Source organism: Hakea prostrata, chromosome 5, assembly GCF_041222555.1.
Source record: "Hakea prostrata isolate BN-2017 chromosome 5, UWA_Hpros_2, whole genome shotgun sequence".
Classification (NCBI taxonomy): domain Eukaryota; kingdom Viridiplantae; phylum Streptophyta; class Magnoliopsida; order Proteales; family Proteaceae; genus Hakea; species Hakea prostrata.
In genome coordinates, this window is record NC_142604.1 from 34,680,745 (window position 1) to 34,693,700 (window position 12,956).

At 36.0% G+C, this 12,956-nt stretch overlaps 1 non-coding gene across 1 annotated transcript; it reads left to right on the forward strand.

The window, feature by feature from the left end:
* The first annotated feature begins 2,377 nt into the window (after positions 1-2,377).
* Positions 2,378-2,484, forward strand: LOC149015866 (small nucleolar RNA R71). The gene has a single exon (XR_016173793.1). It is a non-coding gene; the product is annotated as a small nucleolar RNA R71 (small nucleolar RNA).
* The last annotated feature ends 10,472 nt before the right edge of the window (positions 2,485-12,956 follow it).

Genomic DNA, 12,956 nt, shown 5'->3' on the forward strand with positions numbered 1-12,956 from the left:
AGAATCATCTCTAAAGATCTCAAGAAAAACATTCACAATGTTAAAGAAAATTCTCATCAAACGTTTGAGGTTCTCTAGAAGGTTCTGCATCATTCATAAGATGAATATGATGTTGTTCAATGCAAGAGCTTAGACCTTTCACATTAGTGATAGACCAACTCAATGCTTCTCTATTATCATTTAACAGTGTGTTCAACTCTTCTGCTTGTCAAAAGTTAAATCAGAGACAATAATGATAAGAAGAGATTATATTGTCCTAGGAAAACATACTTTAAATTAGAAGGCAATTCTTTCAATTCTAACTTGGGGGTTCAATTATTGAGGGCTTAAGAATGGAGATGGAGATGGATAAGGGTTTAATAGGCTCCAAAGGTGTGTGAAAATTTAAGACTTCAGAAAAGAAAGTTTCACTATCATCATCCAACATATCCATATATTCTTGAAATTCATAATCAAAATCAATCTCAAAGCTGGTAATCACATCATTAGGAAAATCAAAAGATTCCTCAAGTATATTGATTTCTTCTTCTATTTGTGGTTGTTTCCTTATCCTGAACATATTAAACTCTACAATTTGATTTCCAAAAGACAACCGTAAGAGGTCATTTCGACAATTGATTAATGCATTACTAGTAGCCAAAAATGGTCTTCCTAGAAATATTGGGATTTCATCCTTGATTGAAAAAGGTTTAGTATCTAGAACAATGAAATCAATTGGAAAAATAAATTCTCCCACCTTCAGTAAAACATCTTCAACCATCCCTTTAGAAATCTTAATTGACTTATCTGCCAACTGAAGAGTAGTTTTAGTTGCTTTCAACTCTCCCAATCCTAGTTGCTTATAAACATGATAAGGCAAAAGATTCACACTTGCACCAAGATCAATTAAACTTGTTCAATGTGTGTATTTCCTATGACACAAGCTATGGTAGGACTCCCTGGATCCTTATATTTGGCTGCCATAGGTTGAATAATTATGGAACTGATGTTACCTACCAAGAACGTCTTTTTGGGAATGCTAGTGATTCTTTTATGAGTGCATAAATCTTTCAACACTTTCGCATAGGCGGGGATCTGGGATATTGCATCTAAAAGAGGGATATTCACTTCTACCTTTTTGAAGACATCAAAAATTTTCTCCATGGTTGCAATCTTCTTCTTATTAACTAGACGACTAGGATAAGGGGCCTTAGGAACATAAGAACTCTCATTTGAAATTTGCTATTTTCTCATAGTTTCAGATAGTGGTTCAACAAACTTAGGTATTGCTACAGTAATTGGCTCATCCTCAAATTATATGGGTTTCTCAGACAAACCCTCATTAGGAGATACTTGAACATTGTCCTCATCACAGTGGTCATTAATCTTGCTCTTTTCATTAATATGTGACTCACCTGTTAAATACCCTTTTCCACTTCTCAATGCAGATACATAATTAATTGAAGCTAAAGAAGAAGGGGAGGATTCAACTTGGTTGACTTGATTTTGTAAATTTGATGGTTTTTGTTGAATCTGAATCCTAGGATTTAACTCAGGTTTGCTAGGAATTTTACCTTTTTCTTGCTCAGACAAAGTATTTGTAAGAGTGGAAATTTGTTTTTCCATATTGTGCATAGAAGTCATGAAGGTGCTGCAAAGTACTTCCATATTCTTCTCTAAAGTAGAAAGACGAGAAAACTCTAGATTATTACCTCTATTGAAACCAGATGATGATTGATTTTGTGCAATGAGAGGCATATGAGGCACAATAGGTGGATTGGTAGGCCTAGCTAAATTGACATTCAGAAAATTAGGGACTTGAGGGAACTGGACATTTTGACTATGCGAAAATTGGGCACTTTGTTTTTGAGGGGCACCAAAATGATTTTATTTGGAATAATTGTTTAATCCATTTTGGTTTTGCCCTTGAGACCATATAAAGTTAGGATGATTCTTCCACCCAAGATAGTACATGTTACTTTACGAGTTTGGAAACATTGCACTGACATTTTCATGTTGGCCTCCAGAATAGCTTGGGCATTCCTCAATTACATGTGTAGGAGATTGACACCATGCACACATAGCAATAGATTTGTCAATAAAATGTACTTGACTTGGTGGTGGTGGTGCAGCTTTAACTACCAAAGTCTCTAATTTTTTCAAAATACTATCTATTTGTGCTTCCTTAAGAACTTGGCTATCAACAAAATATCCCTTACTAGTCCTTTCAGATTCTTGGGTTGACTCCCATTCTCTAGTTCTATAGGTCTAAAAGAAATTCCTAAGTTTCGAAATCATCATTGAATGATGTAAATTTTGTGGGGCCTATAGATTCTAAAAGTTGCTTTGTTGATAATCGATACCCTCATAAATTATTTGGCATAAATTCCATAATTCTATACCATGGTGAGGGCATTCTTGGAGAAGGCTTTGAAACCTCTCCATGACCTTAGCAAATGACTCATTGGATTTCTGACAAAATTGAAGAATGTCATTTCTTATTTTATTTGTCTTGGAGAAAGGAAAGAATTTCTTGAAGAATAGGACAGTGAATTGTTCCCATGTGGTAATGCTATCCCGAGGTAAACTATAAGCCACTTTTTGACTTGATCCTTTTACTGCAAATGTAATATACCATAGTCTTACGGCATCATCAGTGAGTTGTTGCACTTTCATAAGGACACAAACCTCCTCAAACTCCCTAATGAACAAATATGCATCTTGATCAGGTAACCCATGACATTGGGATAACATAAACAGATAATGAGATTTAAGTTCAAAATTATTACCTCTCACATCAGGTAAACGTATATAGGAGGGTGTGCAGATCGAGTTGGATAAAATCTATCTCTAAGACTCTTAGGGGGAGGAGGTGGAGGTAGGTCTTCCATGGTCAAGGTAGACACTCGGACAATTCTATTTGTGGAATCACGAGTCTAGACACTAGGGGCGGACCCACTAAGGGGCCGGGGGGCCATGCCCCCCCCCCGGATTTTTAAATTTTTTTTATTATTTGCTTAGCTTTTTAATTTTTTATATTAATTTCCTTCATTTTCCAGCTTTTTTCTCTTCTCACATGTGAAATATCACTATTTGCCCCCCCCCCCCAATTTGAAAACAAATTTTAAAGGTAAATTAATGGGTATAAATGTAATCCCTATTTAAATAATAAATCCTCAATCCCTATTTATTCTCTCCTCTCTTCTCTCTCACGTCTTTTCTTCCTATTTATTCTCCTTCTATAAACGTGGGTTAAGGGAAATTTTTGAAAAAAATTTATTATTAAATATTCAAAATGCCATTTCTAATGGAAACTAACTCCTCAATTCCGATTAATTCTCCTCTCTCTTCTCTCTCACATCTTTTCTTCCTATATATTCTCCTTCTATAAACCTGGGTTAAGGAAAATTTTTGAAAAAAATATATTATTAAATATTCAAAATGTCATTTCTAATGGAAATTAACTCCTCAATCCCTATTTATTCTCTCATATATCTTCTTTTCTTCTTATTTATTCTCTTCGGTTTTTTTCATTTTATTTATTCTATAAGTGCAGATTAAGGAAAATTTGAGAAAAAATCTTCTACACAGTTAGGTTCTCTTTCTCTTTTTCAATTTATTTATTTTTTCTCTTTTATTTATTTTTTTATGTTATTCTTTATTTGATTTTATATTCTTTTTTTTTTTTTTTGTATTTCTTTTGCAATTTTTATTATTTGATTTTATATTGTAAATAAAATGTCTATAATTGTAAGGTAACTTACTACCATTGGTTTGCATCTCTTACCTAAAATTATTTTTTGTTTGCAAATTTTTTTCAAATTTTTTTGATTTTATATTTTATTTTATTTTATAATTTTTTTTAACTGATGGTTTAATTTACTTATATCTTGTTGAAAAAATACCATTATTAATAATTTATCTATTTTTGTCTGTGGGCCCCAAAAAATATATATAGGGGTATTTCTTAATATAATAAAATAATTCATAGGTGGGACCCTAATGGGTCTTATAAGGGCCAACACAATATGTGTGGTGAAAAAGCATTGGTGCTTCCCCAATCTATACTTTTATTATTCGCCCCCCCCCCCCCCCCACTATTGAATCTTGGTTCATCCCCTGGCAAACACACATGCACTAACCACCTAATGCAATTAATGGCTCTTCTGAAAGAATGAGTGTTTTATTTATTTTTATTTTTAATTATAATAAAGTACCTAAAGAAGAAAACAAAAGGGAAAGTAGTGAATTTCCCACCACAAAGATTGAAACAATGATTCCAAACCCGTAAGGTTGCCGTATAGCTGAGCGCTGTATAAGGTTTAGCAAGAGAATCCGTATAGTCTTTGGAGCCACCTACTATCGAATCCTAGGGATTCTGTAGTAAAGTGGAATTACTATACGTTTTTGTTTCTACTCAAGTTAACAATAATACATTTGATTTTTTTTTTTAAACACACTTCGATTTACCTAAGAATGAAAAAAATGGACTAATATCTCCCCGCAACACCGCCAAAAACTTGTTTGTGAAATTAAAAGTAACCGCAAGCGCACGGTATCATGTAGCTAACGGATCGATCTCAAGGAGATATGTCACTTTAGAATTAACTACTTAATGATAATGCTAATGATAATGCGATAGTGCAATGATTAAACATTTATTAATTACTTAATTAAACTAAACAAACGGTCCTACGCTATTGAATTGAAATGAAAATTAAAGCAAACATAATCAACGCATAATTAATAAATGCAAAAAAAAAAAATGCGAATAATAAATAAATAAAAATAAAAAGGAAGTGATCCGAGTGTCAGCTCTGGATCTAGGGAAGGGGAGAATAATTATAATGACTTTAACTGTGGACCCTTTCCTGTAGCTTACAGTCCACCAATCGGGGGAATGGATATTAGAAAAAAGAAACTGCAGAAAACAAATAATCAAAGCAATAAAATGAAAGGGAAACCTTAACCAAAGAGATGCACGATTGTAGGCATCTCTGATCAAGGACCCAGGGGAAGGGAGAAATATAAATAAATGTTGATAGTACGTAAATCCTAAATTAAGAATATGGAGGGGTAGATAGAAGTGGGAATGGAGGGAGGAGAGAAGATTATTGAAGAAGATTACTTACTTGCGAATTGAACAAACGATGCGAATCTCAACCAACCCTAACAACCAAATTTAGATCTAGAATGATCTAGATCTGCAATTGCTAGACCTAGAGAAAAACGAATCTTAAAACTTGAATCTTGAACTTGAAACTTGAACTTGAATTGCATTAGATAGAAAATTAAACCTAAACATTCAATCTATAAATTTAAATCTCACAAATGCAAGCAAAGAAAACTAGAGAAAGCCTAAATAAACTGAAGAGAGAAGAAAGAGTGCTTTTACTAAGCTCTGAAACACGTTCTCCCTTGATGGAGTATGCTCTCCTTTTATAGAGTTTACATGGGATATGAATCTTGAAAGAATTTGAATCAAACTCAGGGTTTCTATCTGACTCAACCAATTAGGGTTTTGACGTATTAATCAGACTGACTTAGAGAGATCAACTGCATAATTCCACCATTGGACTTGATGATCAAGAAGTCTTGAAGCTCTCCTCCAAAAATTAACTTGATCGGACACCGGATGACTGTTCGATGAAGGGCTTGATCGAAATTGAACAGAGACATTCAAAAACGGGAATTTTACTTCTTCCTTATCTGAATATAATTCTTTTTCCTCTTTTTCTTTTTTTAATAAAATCACAAATAGAAAATATGATATTGAGGTATGCAAGGACTCTTTCTCCATTTGGACTCTCTCAATAATATCTCTGTAGATTTGACTGATAATTTATAATCTCAGCCGTAGATCAAATTTATCTTTTTTATCTCTTAATTACTTCAGAGTTGGCCCATAATCACATCTCTAGCCCATCATGCTCTAGATCAGACCCATTTTCGCATTTGAGAATTTGAGCGGACCTCTTGACGTGTAAAATTGCATGATTCATACCCCAAAATTCCAAACATGTTAGTTTTTTTTATTAAAAATCTATATTAAGTTTCAAAATTAGTTTTTGCATTTCTTTTGTTTAATTATTTGTTAGTGTGTGGGACCCATGAGGTAAGGGTGGTAATGAGGCACCATGTGTAAAGGAGGCCCTTCATGACCTTGGTTATAAGGCTCTTCATGACATTGGTCATGGGTCTTAATGGTCTTGATCATGGTGGTGTGGTGGGGTTACTTGAAGGGTGAAATTTACTTCAATTCTAACTCTTGACCATCAATTCTTATTTCAACTTCATGACCATTCATGGCCATTACCATGAGTGGGGTTAAGGTTATTGAATGGATTAAATCCAATTCATTGCCTTAAGAATCCTAAGGGGTGTAAGGTGAGGTTTGGGCCTATATAAACCCAACCTTTCCTTGCATGTGGTGGGCTAGTGAGACACTCCTCACACTTGCATAATTTGGTTTACAAAGTTAATTTCTTTCTTGAATTTGTCTAAGTGTTGTGCTCTAGCTTTTGGCTCCTTGAAGGGAATAGAAGAACTACCTCATCTTCTAGTTGGAGGTTGCTTTATCTTGGAGGTGGTGGTGCGAAGAACCTTTGGTAGTAGGGTGCATCAATTACCTTAAAAAGACAGCACTCAAGGTGTGACTCAACCTCATCGATCGGTGGTTCGTTTGGTTGCAACTTCTACCTACAGAGGTTGACATGTAAATAGATGCCTTCATGACACTGAAATTTTTTCTGGTCTAGAGGAAAATTATATAAGGTTCTCTAGAGTAATTCTATAAGAGTTAAAAAGAATCATGTACAATAATGTGGGGTAGAGACTGCCACAAAGACTGAGATAATGAGAACTACTTTGAACCCTTTGCAAGTTAACTAAGAATCCACCAGATGCAATTAGTCTCATGAGTCATGACCTAGAATTAAAACCTAAGAGCTGAGTTACTGGTTTATATAAATCCAAATCGAATCACGATTTGATTTTTTATTGCTCTAGAGTGTCTGGTCACTCATTCCAATTGGCAATCCTTCAAAGATAAACCTCAAATGAACAATACTTTTTTCAATGGTTTCATAGTTTTATTCCATTCATGAGATAGTAAACATTACAAGTTTTATCCTGAACCTGTCTCTCACACACACACACATCAACTTCTTTGGGCAAATTCAAAGGCAACAACAAGTTAACTTTCCTCCATGTGGGATGCATGGACCACGTGTAAGGCGGTTTGCATTACAAATTCTTGCACAATCAAATGTAGTTTTGCATGACCCAAGATACCTCTTATAGTCACTATCATCATCGGGATAAGCAATGTTTGGTTTGATGTCTGCATCATAAGTTTCATGTTAAGAAGAAAAAAAAATCTTGTAAACCCAAAAAAAAAAAAAAGAGAGAGACAGAGAGAGAAAACTCACCAATAGATTGGGCAAAGAAGATAATAGAAATGAGGAGAAGAAAGACTAAATGGAATTTGAGTGCTATGGTGGATCTCTGCCTAAATGAGAGGTAAAACCAAAAAAAGAAGAAGAAGATGAGAAATAGAGGAGGTTGAGTAATCATGGCAGAAAATAGTCTTTTAATCATCATAGTTGCCGATTCTCCTGTTCAGCGGAAAAGGTACCAATTTTGTAGTGTGAAGACGAAGACTCTTTTCAAAGTGCAGGACCTTTGGGAGCTTGTAGAAGAAGTTTTGCTGATCTTGATGAAGTAGCAAAGCTGTAGGAAAATTTAATTAAAGAAAATGCAAAAGCTCTCTACCTACTATAACAAGCTATTATGAGGATATCTTTCTAACAATCTTGATTGCAGCAACATCCAAGGAAGCATGGCTGACTTTACCAAAGGAATCCCAAGTTCGAGACAAAGTGAACTTCTTTGAGCCTTTGTGAGATAACTAGGAAACCACATGAGAGAATTTGAAAAAAAAAAAAATGATAGATTTTGTGGCTATTCCAACCACTGAAAGAGTGAAAACGTTATAGGGTTAGCCATTTGTCAAATTTCATGCTCTAATTTAATCAGATATTCTACCAAGTATACTGCGCATCTCTATGTATGCCAAATTGTCATTACAATATTCCAACAAAAGAAAAAGGGGGGGGGGGGAATGGTATATTGCCTTCAATTCGAAAGTCATTTTGCTTGATAAATAATTGTAAGTTCTCAATTATACACTATTGGAATTTTAAACTGGTTTTTTAGCCATGCAATTTAAAATATTTTATAGTCTTCATAATGAAGGATTAGAGTTGATGTTATTCCCTAGTAAACACCTAAATATCAATAAACGTATTTTGGAAAAACAAGTTTGACAGGATAAAAAATAAGCCTGAAGGTAAAGACATGGTTAGCTAAGTCATATCCTTTGGAGATAACCCTTAGTAGGTGTCTCTTGTTCTTCTATATAAACAGGAGTTTATCCTTAAAAAATAAAAAATAAAATTTTTTTATTAAAAAAAGAATATTAAAAAACTTATGTTAACGAACTACCTAATATTCGGCATCAAAGTTGAGTACCTTGTCCCACATGCACCTCCTTTAACATCAACATATTCCACGGCCTTAGGTTATGTGTTTATGTTGTCCATTGTTGGGCATTATTTGGATTGAATGTATATCCTTGGTAAAATTATTTATGTAAACATAGGCCGTGTCGTTCTAACATACACATATGCCCCCACATCTGACTAGGGAGTCGGCTAATAGCAACTACCCTAGAATGATGAACAAATTCCACACCTTGCATAAATTATTACCTATACATTAATGGATAGAACTGTAAAGCCCCATAATAGATCAAATTACAAGGCAGAAAACCATGTTAAAGTCCTCAACACAAGGAGAGTTTGGGAGGCGCTTATAGTCTTACCACCATGATTTTTGCTCAAAAATTCTTTCGATACTAAGATCTCAAGTTACAATTTATACTCATAACTAGCCCAAGAATTCAATCCGTACAACTACGATTATCTTTTTACCACCCTTCTTGTAATTATATAGATTCTCTTCATGAAAAGTATGATTTTGAGGTCAACTTACAAGAGTAGTACTCCAAATTCAGGATTTATAATTTGATCACCTATAGAGGTTGACATGTAAATAGATGCCTTCAAGACCGATACACCTAGCACTAGTCCATGGACTGATACACCTAGTGTCATCCCAAAGAGTTGCATAGATCTCGTGAAGCTCGTATGGAAGAAGAACTCGTGGGTATCCATACGCACGCATGTGGATAGTAAGGTACTCAGAAAATCTCTGCCAGTGTGCAAGTGGAGAATCTAATCCATGTCTCCTGGACCTAACTCTTTACAACCAGCTGAAGATGATCCTTGATGATACCCTCGTCAAATGATGATAGGTTTCTAAAGAACAACCTCACTAGCTCTAGATAAACTAGTAAATCTGCAGTGAATTGATGTGTCCACTGCATGGTGTTGAACCTCTGTTGAAGTTGTAAAAGATGCCAAGGAAGCTGAATTTATGGCTCTTATGCAAGGATCCATGTCTATACTAAATTACTAGCAGAAGTTTGAAGAACTCTTCTTCTTTGCCCCTGATTCTATGAGACCTGACCATGCTAAGGCAAAGAAATTCTTCAAGGGTTTGCGGCCTGCAATCAAAGCATACCTCACTATCCTCCCTATTGAGAGCTATGCCTAGATGGTTCAAAATTCAAAGAAACTGGAAGAGACTGAGAAAGAAAGTTCTCGTGTTCACAAGCTATGGCAGCCTAGAAATCCTGGATTTGTTGATCGGACAGAAAGGTTATTCACTAGACCTACACCCTATCCTACTCCTGCTTTTCATACTATGAATGTAGACCAGAGTTCTAGACATACACAGGCCAGCTAGCATAATCAGTTTAGTGGGAACAAACAAGCAGTAAATGTTCCAATTAGTAGGCCAGTGAATGTGAAATCCTAGACCGGTGATTCAGAAGCCTCCAATGGCAGTGACTCCAATTGGACCAAGGGACCCATTTTCTTTTTTTGTAAGCAGATCGGATTACCGGGAGTTGAACAAGTTGACCATTAAGAATAGATATCCGCTGCCCAGGATTGATGACCTCTTCAATTAGTTGAAAGGTGCAGCCGTGTTCTCCAAGATTGACTTAAGATCTGGATATTACCTACTTAAGGTGAAGTCTAGTCATATTTTCAAGACAGCCTTCAGAACGAGATATGGTCACTATGAGTTTAGAGTTATGCACTTTGGTTTGAAAAATGCTCTTATTGTTTTTATGGATCTTATGAATCAAATTTTTCATGATGTTCTTGACAAGTTTGTAATCGTCTTCATTGATGACTTCTTGATTTACTCGAAGAGTGAAGAAGAGCACGTGAGACATCTTAGTTTCACTTTGCAAAGGTTGAGAGAAAAGAAGCTTTACGCTAAGTTTAGCAAGTGTGACTTTTGGCTCTCAAGGGTAGTATTTCTCAACCATGTGGTTTCAGCTGAAGGTATTCATGTTGATCCTGAGAAGGAAAAAGTAGTTGCCGACTGCGAAAGACCGAAGATCGTGACATAAATAAGAAGTTTTCTAAGTATGGCGGGATACGACAAGAGATTTATTGAGAATTTTTCTAGGTTGGCTGCCCCTATGACAAAGCTAACTAGAAAAGAAGAGAAGTTTGTTTGGACCAACGCTTTTGAGAAGAATTTTCAAGAGTTGAAGGATAGATTGACAAGTGCCCCGATTTTGACTATACATGATGATTCCGGTGGTTTGAGAGTCTACACTGATGTGTCAAAGATTGGTTTGGGTTGTGTTTTGATGCAATATGGAATTACCCCACTAATGATTTAGAGCTTGCTGCAGTTGTCTTCGCTTTGAAGATTTGGAGACATTACCTAAATGGTGAGAAAATTGCTATTTTCACAGATCATAAAAGTTTGAAGTACTTCTTTACCCAAAAGGAATTAAATATGAGACAAAAGAATATGGTTAGAATTGGTCTCTGACTATGACTGTGACATTTAGTATCACCCTTGTAAAGCAAATGTGGTTGCTGAAGCTCTTAGCAGGAAAAGTAAAAGAAAAGAGTTGGATTTGAATGCTTTGAGTCAACCGTTGCTATTTTCGATTTCGAAACTTGGATTGGAAATTGTTCTTGAAGGTTCGGAATTTATTTTTTCTCCCATGACGGCAAGATCCACCCTTAGAGACAGAATTGTTGCTCTGCAAGCTTCTAATCAGGAATTGAAGAAGATTGAGAAGATTTCTTCGAATCCTGAGTCGGATCCTAATTTCGGTATGTCTATGGATGGTGCTCTGTTGTTTAAAGGAAGGTTTTGTGTGCCAACTATTGATGAAATTAATAAAGAGATTTTGAAAGAAGTATACCAATCAATATTTACAGTACACCCAGGAAGCACCAAGATGTACAAGGATCTAAGAGAACATTTTTGATGGATTGGTTTGAAGGCAATATTGAAGATTTTGTGGCCAAGTGTGAAACTTGTCAGCGTGTGAAGTCCGTTTGACAACAGCCATCTGGACTTCTGCAGGCCCTTCCTATTCCTAAATGGAAGTGGGAAGACATTACTATGGACTTTCGTGACTAGCTTGCCTCGGACAAGTAAAGGTAGTGATACGGTATGGGTAATTGTTGATAGGTTGACCAAATTAGCCCATTCTATCGCTATGAAGATCACTCATACTATGGATAAGCTAGCTAGGCTTTATGTGGACAATGTGGTTCGTCTACACAGAGTGCCTGTGAGTATTGTTTATGGTAGAGATCCTAGATTCACCTCCAGGTTTTGGAATAGTTTGCGAAAGCTTTTGGAACCCAAGTTAAATTTGAGTACGGCTCATCATCCACAGTTTAATGGACAATCTGAGCAAACAATTCAGATTTTGGAAGATATGCTTAGGTCTTGTGTTGTGGATATGGGTGGCAACTATGATGAACACTTAGCTTTGGTTGAGTTTGCCTATAATAACAGTTATCAAGCAACAATAGGCATGGCTCCATTCAAAGCTTTGTAGGAAACACTTGTAGGACACCTTTGTATTGGACAGAGACCGGTGAAAGAAAAGTGTTAGGTCCGAAAATGATTGAAGCTACAAGTGCAATGGTGGATATGATAAGAGAAAAGATTAAGTCTGCTCAGTCAAGGCAAAAATCTTATGCAGATAAGAGAAGGACCGACTTGGAATTTCAAGTTGGGGAGAAAGTTTTCTTGAAAGTGTCACCTATGAAAGGTGTGATGATATTCAATGTGAAAGGAAAGCTTAGCCCTTGCTTCATTGGACCTTATGAAATTCTTGAGAAGGTTGGACCCGTCGCATACTGTTTGGCCTTACCTCCGTCTCTTGCTGGAGTTCATAATGTGTTTCATGTATCGATGCTTTGGCAATACATAGAGAATCCATAACGCATACTACAACAAGCACCTGAAGGACTTAGTGCTGATCTTTCTTACAATGAAGAGCTAGCTGAAATCCTAGACAAGAAGGACAAATAGTTGCGGAATCGTACCATCCCTTTGGTAAAGATTCTGTGGAAGAATCACACCCCTAAAGAAGCTTCTTGGGAGAAGGAAGTAGACATGAAGGAGAAATTTCCTCATCTTTTTGGAACCAAGTATGCTTTCAATCTCGAGGACAAAATTTCTTTTAAGGGGGGGAGAATGTGAAATCCAGCCCTAACCTTAACCCGGGAATCCTGTTGTTTGTAGGTCCGAAGACCCAAAGAGAAGGAAGAAGGCAACTATGGGCCATCTCAGTGGAAAACATGGTGTTTGAATCGGAACCGATGGAAATTGATGATGGTGCTCCATATTTGGAAGCTTTGGCAGTGTTGGAGAAGAAGCTGCACCTTGATGAAGAAGAGCTTGGTTGATGGACCTAAAGTCTAGTTGGACATGGTTTGAAGGCATTCCTCTATGCTAGGTGAGTCATTTATTGAGTTGGGAGAAGCCCACATGAATTTAAAGAGGTTTGCTCCTTGAAG